The 12177-nt window shown below is 36.1% G+C and overlaps 1 non-coding gene across 1 annotated transcript; it reads right to left on the bottom strand.

Moving 5' to 3' along the window:
• Nucleotides 1-1125: 1125 nt before the first annotated feature.
• On the bottom strand, nt 1126-1197 carry TRNAT-GGU (transfer RNA threonine (anticodon GGU)). The gene has a single exon. It is a non-coding gene; the product is annotated as a tRNA-Thr (tRNA).
• Between the last annotated feature and the right edge of the window lie 10980 nt (nt 1198-12177).

Here is a 12177-nt window from a genome sequence, read left to right as displayed (position 1 = left end):
CTCATATACCAAGATTATTTTTTTATATATTATACTTTTTCTTTAAAAACAATTTTGTCTTTGACTATGTAGAATTTATTTCCAATTACATTTCCTTCCAATTGGCTAATTTATGTAAGACCTAGATATTTTTCATGATATCCTACTTAGTGATGGCCATTTTTTCAATAATATATTCAATATCTAGTTGAATGGTGTTGTCATTGATGTCAAAATCCGTTGTTGGTGAGAAACATGAAGAGCACATCCTCTTTGGAAGAAACAAAGAAGATAAGGAGAGTCTTGAGGATGCCTTGAATAAGCTTTGACATGAAACCTTTTAATATATGTGGATTACAAAAATTGGAAGTAGCATTGGACAAGAAACCCCAGAATAGAGGAAAGGAAGCCCATATCCATAAAGCCCTAGTTTATTCGCTCTTGTTATGAAAAATGAATATGAATATGCATACTTGGAAATCATCATCTAATACTACTCACATGTTTTCTCCAATGGTAGGCAGCACACCATGTGGCTCCTCACAATTGAAGAGATATGCCCCTTTGAAGAAAATGGACCCCATTGCTAGGATCAAATCACCACCGATTGGATTGGTTTCCATGGAAAATATTTTCTTGAAAGGAGGTTATAATAGCTTCCATTTGAAGTTATTTGTTAGTTGAAAGGTTACCTCATTCACAACCAAAACCATTCGAGGTCAGCCCCATAAAATGGATCATAAATCTCAATTAATAAAATTATCTCTTAAAATATGAGGTCATCCCCCTCCCTTCTACCCTTTTATAAGTTATAGAAGTGGGGAGTTTCTTTCCCTTTAGATATAATTTTTTTCTCCTCAATAAAATATCTAAAATTACAAGAAATATTAGAAGGATAAGACGTGAGCAATATAGAGTTGTTAGATCTGTTATGACACAGGAAATCGTTTTGTTGTAGGGTTAATCTATTATATGGATATAGATAGGGAGGATGATTGATATGGTCATATATCTTCCAGTATGAAAAAGATAAAAAATGGATTGGATCTGAATCCGATTTTTTGTCATTTTCATATTTTGGTGAAAATATTTCTACCTATGTAATAGAAATGGACACCCGAGCCCTCTTTCTTCGTGGGAAACATGAGCCCTTTATCGGACTTGAACCGATGACTTACGCCTTACCATGGCGTTACTCTACCGCTGAGTTAAAAGGGCCCCCTCATCATATATGAATGAGTGAGTCTACTATGGTAGATGGACAACAAATTGGATATGGATGATCCATCTATCTTTATAGATATCAAGTTGAGAACATATATTATAGTAGCTCGTAGGGTAAGGATCGCTATACTGGAAACTCCGGGCTGAGATGATACGAAGCGGATGGAGACAAGTTATGCCTGAGAGCATTTGTTGAAATATGTTCGTATTGCTAGAAGAGCCAAAGGCTCAACGGGTCAGGTCCTATTGCAATTACTTGAAATGCGTTTGGATAATATTCTTTTTCGATTGGGTATGGCTCCCACCATTCCCGGAGCTAGACAATTAGTGAATCATGGACATATCCGGTCAATGACCATATGGTAGATATACCAAGTTACCCTTGCAAACCTCAAGATGTGATTACTATAAGAGATCAACAAAGATTGAGAGCTAATAATGTGGAGCCATTCCAGTTTATGGCTCTTTTTCTTCCTGGAAGAGGAAGATCTTTCTAAACTAAATTAGAAAGGATTCAATTAGAAGATTAGAGGAGTTGAGCAAAAAAAATTCCTTGATAAAGAGAAAGAACAACCTAGAATTTCTAAATGGTGTCCCTAAACATCTTCAGTATAACCCCACACATAAATCAAATTCCCCTATGACTAATTATCACAATACGACATAGTAAATTGATACAATTCTTGTAGTCGATTGATTTGTCTTGCAACAAAGTCTTAGTGCGTATGAACTAAAAAATTGGGTGCATTATTTTGATATCTATGTTGGTGCGTTTTAAGGCATGAATACCTATGAAATGTGATGGCTCAAGTGTCCATGGTCTTAGTGTGATAGGATTGTAAGAGAAGAAGAATTTGATAAGCCTAAGAGCCTTAAGTGTATTCTTTTCTTATGATTGTTGCACGGTTAGAAGTAGTGAAAATTGAAGCCAATGTATACCTTAGTAGCACAGTGCATCAATAATCAGATTGAATGGTTGAGAATTTGAATAGTAGCCTAAATGTCTAATCCTTGATATGTCTATGGAGAATGTTAAAACATGTGATATCTGACCTACGCATAGAATGGTTGTGGCATTTGATAATTTCTTGGTTATCCAATGTACATTTGATGGTACGGGAGTGTTGGTGTGACAAGATGAGCAATAGATCAATTAACAAGTGGATTCCAGCATTTGTGGATCAAGTATGTTAAGTGTTGGTGTATATAGTTTAATAGATCGATGGAATCACTATGGGTTGATGACCCATGCATATGAGTGATATATTATGTGTAACTATGCATTGAAGTGATTATGAGAGGTCAATTGTGCAAATTTGTGTGTCATACTTGAGTTATGTATGGTTGTCTACATTGTATCAAGTTGTTGAATATATATCCACACACACACTCACACCTTTGTAGTGACTTGATGCAGAGACAAAGTACATGTAACCTAAGAAGAGTCTTGAGATTAGAGGTAAAGTATTGACAATGGATTATTGAGTTAACATTGTTGTGGTTGCAGGGCCTTCCATGCCTATAATTTTTTTGTGTTTTTTTCATGAATATATTCCTTATATATATTGTAGGTGGCATTTAATGTATTTTGAAAAAAAAATTCCATGTTTATGTTGTTGTTAAATTCTTGTTGTAAATTCCATGCACATGGTTGAGAGAGGTTGGAAGCTCAAGTGTGAGTGATGTATTTGTAGCTGCCATGTAATATGTTGTTGTATATTGAAAGTATGGTTGAGTTTTCAGAGGACAAAGAATTTTTCTATTGGGTTGTTGAGCTAGGGTTTGACAGTGTCTTTATTGAGTAGTTGTTTGGTGAGCAGAGAGACTTTCTATTATCTGATGTTAGTATTTCTAAGACTCTTATGGGTTTAGAGTTAGAAATTATATATGTATCCTGATGCTAGGGGTTTTTCAATAATGTGTATGTTTCTTATAACTCTGATAGAGACATGGATTCATAAGAAGAGGTAGAGTGGATTGAAGTATTGTTGCAAAGGTTTTAGTGGCATTAGTGATAGTGAACTGACAAAACTGATCAAATGCAGTTCTTGAGTAGGGTGACGAATGTGATCTATCATATTCATTTATCTTTTTTCTTCAGGATGGTTGGATGGTGCATGGGGGATATTGAATACTCCTTTAGGTTAGTGCCTTAGAACATCTTCAATCTTCAGGGTGGTTGGGTGGTGGAAGGAGAATATTGAATTTTCGTTTAGGTTGGTGCCCAAAGACACTTCAAGGTGGCAGGGGTGGTGCTAGGGCAGGTTGGTGTTAGTGCAGCAAGTCGGTGCTTGAAGCGAGTTGGTGCATTCTTTTAGATGGAGATGATAAAACCATGGGGTTGGTACCTCCTTCTAGTTGGTGCTAGAGAATATTGAAAGTTGGTGCTTCCTGTTGATTTAATATTTAAAATATATATTAAACCTGATTTGTGGTTTCCACATAAAATTGTCTTGAGTATTATGTGTGATGTTTTGCATTGTTTAATGGTGTTGTTAATTGTTGATGTTTACATGACATGATTAAAATTGTTAAAAAGTGACCAATTTTGATTCACCCCCCTCTTGGTATTGGTGAATATTCCAATAATCAATATTAGACTCAGGTTCCTCCAATCACATATTAATATCTTGAAGGAATATATTAGGATAACAGAGATGGGAAGATCAAGGAAGCACACCTCCAAATGGTCAAAGAAAGTTTCTATCATTACATTAGGTTCATAATCTATTATAGCTAATGAAACAAATTAGATTGGATCCCCCAACTTGGCATCTATCTGATTATCCACGTGATATTTCCTAATTTCCCTTATGGGAGGTAGATGATCCATAATTATAGCCATTAATATTTCGAGTTTTCAGATATTTTTATGTAACTTCAGTGATCCTCATCGCAAATATCACTTTCTATATTATTTTTCTCTAGGCAAAGAGCTTAGGGTTTGGTTGTAGCATCCCCCACGTATTGAAAAGTGGCATAGAAATGCATGGGAATGGATCCCTAGATCTGAAGGAGGTTATGCATACCACCATGGCCATTGAAATATTGTACAATTATGTATCATCAAGAGATAAATAAAAAAAATTCCCATGCATAACCTCTAGAAATTTCAAATGTTTCTCCTTAACCATTTGCTTTTGGGGTAAATGAATTTGGTTCTCATAAGGAAGAAATCAAGTCATAGAGTTTGATACATTGTTTTAGGTAAGTAAAAGTGGTAAAAATTTCGCCTAAAACAAAACTACATTTTAGATTGGACATTTTTTGGGATCATGTCTCTAAACTACAAAAAGGGCTCTCATTGACCGTTGGGAGTTCATGCAGATGTATGTGGCTAGGATGTAGAGTTGATTAGAAAATAATTGGGTGTCGATATTAACATATAAACCAAAAGTCATCATTCTCATGAATCATTGGTTTTTTATTATACATTTCCTACACTAGGAAAACATCGATCGGTTCTTCGATCTCATTGGGTAAAGAGTGAGAGTCTTCTTAACCTACATCACTTGATACATGGGTTTCAAGCCGCTTACTGAGGTTACTTAAAGGCGTATAGTTTGTGTCAAGCTCCCGAGTCGACCCCTGGAATTATGGACGAGACAAGCCATATATGTGATTGGCAACATGATAGGTAAATGGATTTTCCTAAATGATTGCACGGTTTTTGTGCAATGGAAAAGAGGTTTGTATGGATTCTAGTGGAACTAAATTTCGTGGGAGGTCTATCGGTAGAGCTAGATCGTGTATGGATTTCATACTCTTTCAAGAAGAGGATTGACTATTGGGGCATCCCCTTTTTTCTGTTTGGTATGTCATCAAACGGGCCATATGCTTCCAAAGTGTCTATCGATAATCCAAGTTTCTGATCAATAAGAGCAGCTTGGAAGTGAGATGGGATGAGCTAATGTTATGAATGTTGTCTAGGTGGATGCAAGGTCTATTCCATGATGTGATGGGGTGACTAATTCTTCCCCAAGTACAAACCCGATTTCCTCTCCTTCTTCCCTCTTTTTTGATTATGGTGAACCTATCTTTGTTGTAGAAAACTATTTATCGATGGTTCATGGTGGTGATGAAATAAATTATGATCCTTCATATTGCTTTATTAATCCAATGGTTTGTTTTGATCTGGTAGGTTTTGTCTCTATCTTTCAATCCATTTCATAGTTGGCTAATCTTTTAAGACATCTAACACAAACCCCCCATGTTTCATGTGGGGATGCCAAATATGTTCCTAATGGCCCTGATGTATTTCCTGTGCCTGGAGAAACATTTCCCATTCAACTGAAATATTTTACATGGGTTCTCTCTTACAAATTCGATTAGAAGTGATAATTAATTCCTTTGTCAAAACCTATCTATGGACTTACAACCTATGTATATCTAGAAGGCATTAACCTCTCTATCCGTGCCATCTATCAATCCAAATTCCATTATGAATGTTACTATTCAGAAAAAGTGACATGCCCAGTGCAAAATGGCACAACTTGGGGTTAAATTGACTAGTGGCTAAACCATTGGACTTTGTAAATTATTTGTACCTCCATGAGGTCTCTATTTTAGATGGTACATAATTGCAGCCCCTTAGAGAAAATTTTCTCATAGACCTCATTTCCATATGCCGTTGAGGTTTGGGGAATACATAAAAAAAGAACTCCCTTAAATACATAATCAAGTTGATTTGTCCCGCAGTTATCTTGATTCAAGAAACCATGGTTTTGGGGGCTAACCCTGTGTATTTCTTTCCTAATTTTGTGTCTTGGTTGGAATATTGTTTCGACATACTCAAATGAACTCTCAGGAGGTATGGTTGCACTATGGAATCCCTATTTGGTTGAATTCGTGGCCTTCAAATTTTTTTCATGGATTTTGTTGACTAGTTTTCCTGTGGGTCACTACATCATCTCTAAATTCTCAACATATATGCTCCTTACAGTGCCAGAAATAATTTTTGGAAAAGAATGGATGTGTGCGGTCCTTTGAAGATTGGCTCTTTGATTATTTTTGGGGACATGAACCTCACTATCTCCAGTGATGAATATTGGGGATCTCAATGCAAATTAGATCTAATGGGCACATATTTTAAGGATCTATTTGTGGATAATAACTTGGTGGATATACATCCACTCCTTATCTCTTTGACATGAAAAAATGGATGTGTGCCCCCCCCAGAATATCCCTAAGAATCTGAACCATTTTCTTGTGCATGAGAACTTATTGGGGCAATTTGGATTTATGAGATCATGGGTATCACCTACTATTTTATCCAATCATGCTCCTATTATCCTACATTGGAATGGAAACCTAGTTTGGAAGGGTCTTCCCTTCATGTTCAATCATTCATGGCTTGGTAAACAAGACTTTTGTCAATTGATCCAACATACATGGTAAAAGGAATCAGCTTCTATGGGATGACCATGGATGGAGGTAGTATGCTCAAAACTGCAAAATTTAAAAAGGTGGTGTGTATTTGGGACTGTAGGAAAAAACAACAACACAAAAAGGAGTTGATGGATATTGAAAAGGATATGGCTCTCCTCAAGGATCCCTCTACTCCTAGTTATTTATCTCCAACTCATCATCAAGTGATCATGGATTTGGAGGCTCACAAAAGACACATTGAGATTAAAGGAGGAAGAATGATGCCTAAAGAGCCATACTATATGGATTGGTGGGGGGGATAAAAACACCATATATTTCAACAATTTTTCATCCCACAAAAGGAACTAAATACCATTTGGGATATTGAAACTAGAAAATGCGAGAACATATCCAAATTATTGGATATCCATAAGGAGGTTGTTAGATACTTTGGAAATTTATTTTAAAGATCAAGAGGTCGTAGACATAGATAATCAACCAAATTATATTCAGTCTTATCCTTAGATGTTCTTTGTGAATGATGATTTGTCTATAGACAGGTCAATTACGATGGATGAGGTTACTTCCATTCTTAAATCTTTGAAAAAGGAAAAATTCCATAGACTAGATGGATGGATAATTGAAATCTTTACACATTTTCTTCATATTATTGGAGACAATTTTCCTATCTTGGTTGAGGAATCTTGTTATGAAAAAAAAATCTTGAGTGTTGTAAATGCTACTTTTATTACGTTTATTCCCGAGTCATCAAATCCTATATCCTTCCATGAATACCAACCCATTTTTTATGTAATATTACTTATCATTTGATATCCAAGATCATCGTGCTCTACCTGAAGGATAAAATTTCAACATATATTTTCCCTGAACAACTTGGCTTCTTGAAGAACCAAAAATTTTAGAATGTTGTAGCCATTTCCCATGAGAGTATACACTCTATAAAGACATCAATAAAGGAGGCTATAATTTTAAAATTAGACCTCCATTGAGCTTATGACTATGTGGAATGGACTTTCCTCCATCTGATACTACACAAGGTTGAGCTTTCCATCGAGGTTGTAGACTAGATTATGGTTTTGGTTTCACGGTTAGCTATGTGGTTTTGATTAATGGAATTCCCTCAAATTTTATCCAAGCATACAAGGGTATTTAATAGGTATGCTCTCTTTATCCATTATTGTTTCTATTGGTCATCAATGGGCTTAATATAAGTATTACAGAGGTAAAGATTTAAGTATTGTTGCTAGGGTTTAAGTTGCAGTAGTGATAGTCGAGTGACAAAACTGATCAAATGCAGTTCTTGAGGAGGGTGAACAATGTGATCTATCATATTGATTTATCTTTTCTCTTCAGGATGGTTGGATCGTGTATGGGTGATATTTAATACTCCTTCAGGTTAGTGCCTGAGAACATCTTCAATATTCAGGGTGGTTGGGTGGTGGAAGGAGACTATTGAATTTTCCTTTAGGTTGGTGCCCAAAGACACTTCAAGGTAGCAGGGGTGGTTCTAGGGCAAGTTGGTGTTAGTGCAGCAAGTCAGTTCTTGCAGGGTGTTGGTTCATTCTTTTAGTTGGAGATGATAAAACCACGAGGTTGGTGTCTCCTTTGAGTTGGTGCTACAGAATCTTGAAAGTTGGTGCTTCCTGTTGATTTAATATTTAAAATATATTAAAATTATTTTGTGGTTTCCACATAAAAATGTCTTGATTACTATGTGTGATGTTTTTCATTGTTTAATGGTGTTGTTAACTGTTTATGTTTACATGACATGATTAAAATTGTTAAAAAGTGACCAATATTGATTCACCCCCCTCTCGGTATTGGTGAATATTCCAATAATTGGTATCAGAGTCAGGTTCCTTCAGTAACGTATTAGTATCTATAAGGAAAAGCTTAGGAGAACAAGGATGGGAAGATCAAGGAAGCACACCTCCAAATGGTCAAAGAAAGTTTCTAGCATTACACTAGGTTCATAATCTGTTATAGCTAATGAATAAAAATAGATTGGATCCCCCGAATTGGCATCTATCTGATTATCCACATGATATTTCCTAATTTCCCTTATGGGAGGTGGATGATCCATAGATTATAGCCATTAATATTCTGATTTTTCATATATTTTTATGTAACTTTAGTGATCCTCATCGAAAATATCACTTTCTATATTATTTTTCTCTAGGAAAAGAGCTTAGGGTTTGGTTGTAGCATCCCCCGTGTATTGACAAGTGGTATGGAAATGCATGGGAATGGATCCCTAGATCTGAAGGAGGTTATACATGCCACCATGGCCATTGAAATATTGTATAATTATGTATCATGAGGAGATCAATAAAAGAAAAATCCCATGCACAACCTCTAGAAATTTCAAATGTTTCTCCTGAGCCATTTGCTTTTGCGGTAAATGAATTTGGTTCTCATGAGGAAGAAATCAAGTCATAGAGTTTGGTACATCGTTTTAGGTAAGTGAAAGTGGTGAAATTTTTTCATAAAATAAAACTACATTTTAGATTGGACATTTTTTGGGATCATGTCACTAAACTACAAAAAGGGTGCTCATTGACTGTTGGGAGTTCATGTAGATGGATGGGGATCGGATGTAGAGTTGATTAGAAAATAATTGGGTGTCGATATTAACATGCAAACCAAAAGTCATCATTCTCATGAATCAGTGGTTTTGTATTATACATTTCCTGCACTAGGAAAACGTCAATCGCATTCTTTGGTCTCCTTGGGTAAAGAGTCATAGTTTTATTAACCTACATCACTAGATACATGGGTTTCAAGCCACTTACTAAGGTTACTTAAAGGCGTATATTTTGTGTCAAGCTCCCGAGTTGACCCCTGGAATTATAGACGAGACAAGTCATATCTGTGATTGGCAACATGATAGGTAAATGGATTTTCTTAGATGATTGTGGTTTATGTGCAATGGAAAAGTGGGTTGCATGTATTCTGGTGGAACTAAATTTCTCGGCAAGTCTGTTGGTAGATCTAGATCTTGTATGGGTTTCATCCTCTTTCAAGAAGAGGATTAATTGTTGGGGCATCCCCTTTTTTTGTTTGGTATGTCATCAAACGGGCCATGTACTTCCAAAGTGTCTATGGAGAATCCAAGTTTCTAAAAGAGCAGCTTGGGAGTGAGATGGGATGAGCTAATGTTATGAATGTTGTCTAGGTGGATACAGGGTCTACTCCATGGGGTAATGGGGTGAATAATTCTTCCCCAAGTACAAACCAAATTTCCTCTCCTTCTTCCCCCTTTTATGATTATGGTGAACCTATCTTTGTTGTAGAAAATTATTTATCAATGGTTCATGGTGGTGATGAAATAAATGATGATCCTCCATGTTGATTTATTAATCCGATGGTTTTTTCTGGTCTAGTATGTTGTGTCACTATCTTTCAATCCCTTTCATAGTTGGCTAATCTCTTAAGACCTCTGACCCAAACCCCTCATGTTTCATGTGGGGATGCCAAAGATGTTCCTAATGACCCTGATGTGTTTCTCATGCCTGTAGAAACATGTCCCATTCAACTCAAAGATTTTACATGGGTTCTCTCTCTTACAAATTCGATTGGAAGTGATAATGAATTCCTTTGTCAAATATTTCTATGGACTTACAACCTATGTCTACCCATAAGGAATTGGCCTCCCTATCCAAACCATCTACCAATCCAAATTCCACTATGAATGTTACTATTAAGAAAAAGTGGCATGCCTGGTGCAAAATGGAATAGCTTGGGGTTAAATCGACTAGTGGCTAAACCATTGGACTTTGTAAACTATTTGTACCTCCATGAGGTCTCTATTTTAGATGGTACATAATGGCAAGCCCTTAGAGAAAATTTTCTCATAGATATCATTTCCATATGTGGTTGGGGTTTGGGGAAAACAGCAAAATAGAACTCCCTTAAATAGATAATCAAGTTTATTTGTCCCGCAGTTATCTTGGTTCAAGAAACCGTGGTTTGGGGGCTAAGCCTATGTATTTCTTTCTTGAATTTGTGTTTTGGTTGGAAGATTGTTTCGATGTACTCAAATGAGCTCTTGGGAGGTATGGTTGCACTATGGAATCCCTATTTGGTTGACTTCGTGGCCTTCAAACTTTTTGCAAGGATTTTATTGACTAGTTTTCCTGTGGGTCGCCACATCATCTCTAAATTCTCAACATATATGCTCTTTACAATTCTAGTCAAAAAATGGATGTGTGTGGTCCTTTGAAGATTGGCTCTTTGATTATTGTCAAGGACATGAACCTCACTATCTCTGGTGATGAATATTGGGGATCTCAATGAAAATAGGATCTAATGGGCACATATCTTAAGGATCTATTTGTCACTAATAACTTCATGGATATACATCCACTCCTTATCTCTCCAACATGAAAAAATGGACGTGTGGCCCCCGAGAATATCCCTAAGAATCTGGACCATTTTCTTGTGCATGAGAACTTATTGGGGCAATTTAATTTCATGAGATCATGGGTATCACCTACTATTTTATCCAATCAGGCTCCTGTTATCCTTCATTGGAATGGAAACCTAGTTTGGAAGGGTCTTCCCTTCATATTCAATCATACATAGCTTGGTGTACAAGAATTTTGTCAATTGATCCAACATACATGGTAAAAGGAATCAGCTTCTATGGGATGATCATGGATGGAGGTAGTATGCTCAAAGCTACAAAATTTAAAAAGGTGGTGTGTATTTGGGCCTGTAGGAAAAAACAACAAAACAAAAAGGAGTTGATGGATGTTGAAAAGGATATGGCTCTCCTCAGGGATCCCTCTACTCCTAGTTATTTATCTCCAACTCATCATCAAGTGATCATGGATTTGGAGGCTCACAAAAGACACATATTAAGATTAAAGGAGGAAGAATGATGCTTGAAGAGCCATGCTATATGGATTGACAGGGGGATAAAAACACCATATATTTCAACAATTTTTCGTCCCACAAAAGGAACTAAATACCATTTGGGATATTGAAACTGGAACATGCGAGAACATATCCAAATTATTGGATATTCATAAGGAGTTTGTTAGATACTTTGGAAGTTTATTTTCAAGATCTAGAGGTCTTGGACATAGATAATCAACCAAATTATATTCAGTCTTATTCTTAGATGTTCTCTGTGAATGATGATATGTCTATAAACAGGTCAATTACGATGGATGAGGTTACTTCCGTGCTTAAATCTTTGAAAAAGCACAAATTCCCTAGACCAGATGGATTCATAGTTCAAATATTTACACATTTTCCTGATATCATGGCAGACAATTTTCTTAACTTGGTTGAGGAATCTTGTTGCGAAAAAAAGATCTCGAGTGTTGCAAATGCTACATTTATTATGTTTATTCTCGAGTCATCAGATCCTATATCCTTCAATGATTACTGACCCATTTTCTTAATGTAATATTACTTATCAATCGATATCCAAGATCATCGTGACCTGCCTGCAGGATAAAATTTCAACATATGTTTCCCCTGAACAACTCAGCTTCTTGAAGAACCAGAAATTTTAGAATGTCATAGCCATTTTCCATGAGAGTATACACTCTATAAAGACGTCAATAAAGGAGGCTA

Source organism: Pinus tabuliformis, chromosome 6, assembly GCF_031772625.1.
Source record: "Pinus tabuliformis cultivar Carrire ecotype Pingquan chromosome 6, CPIR1, whole genome shotgun sequence".
Taxonomy (NCBI): domain Eukaryota; kingdom Viridiplantae; phylum Streptophyta; class Pinopsida; order Pinales; family Pinaceae; genus Pinus; species Pinus tabuliformis.
This window is presented reverse-complemented; position numbering and strand designations above follow the sequence as displayed.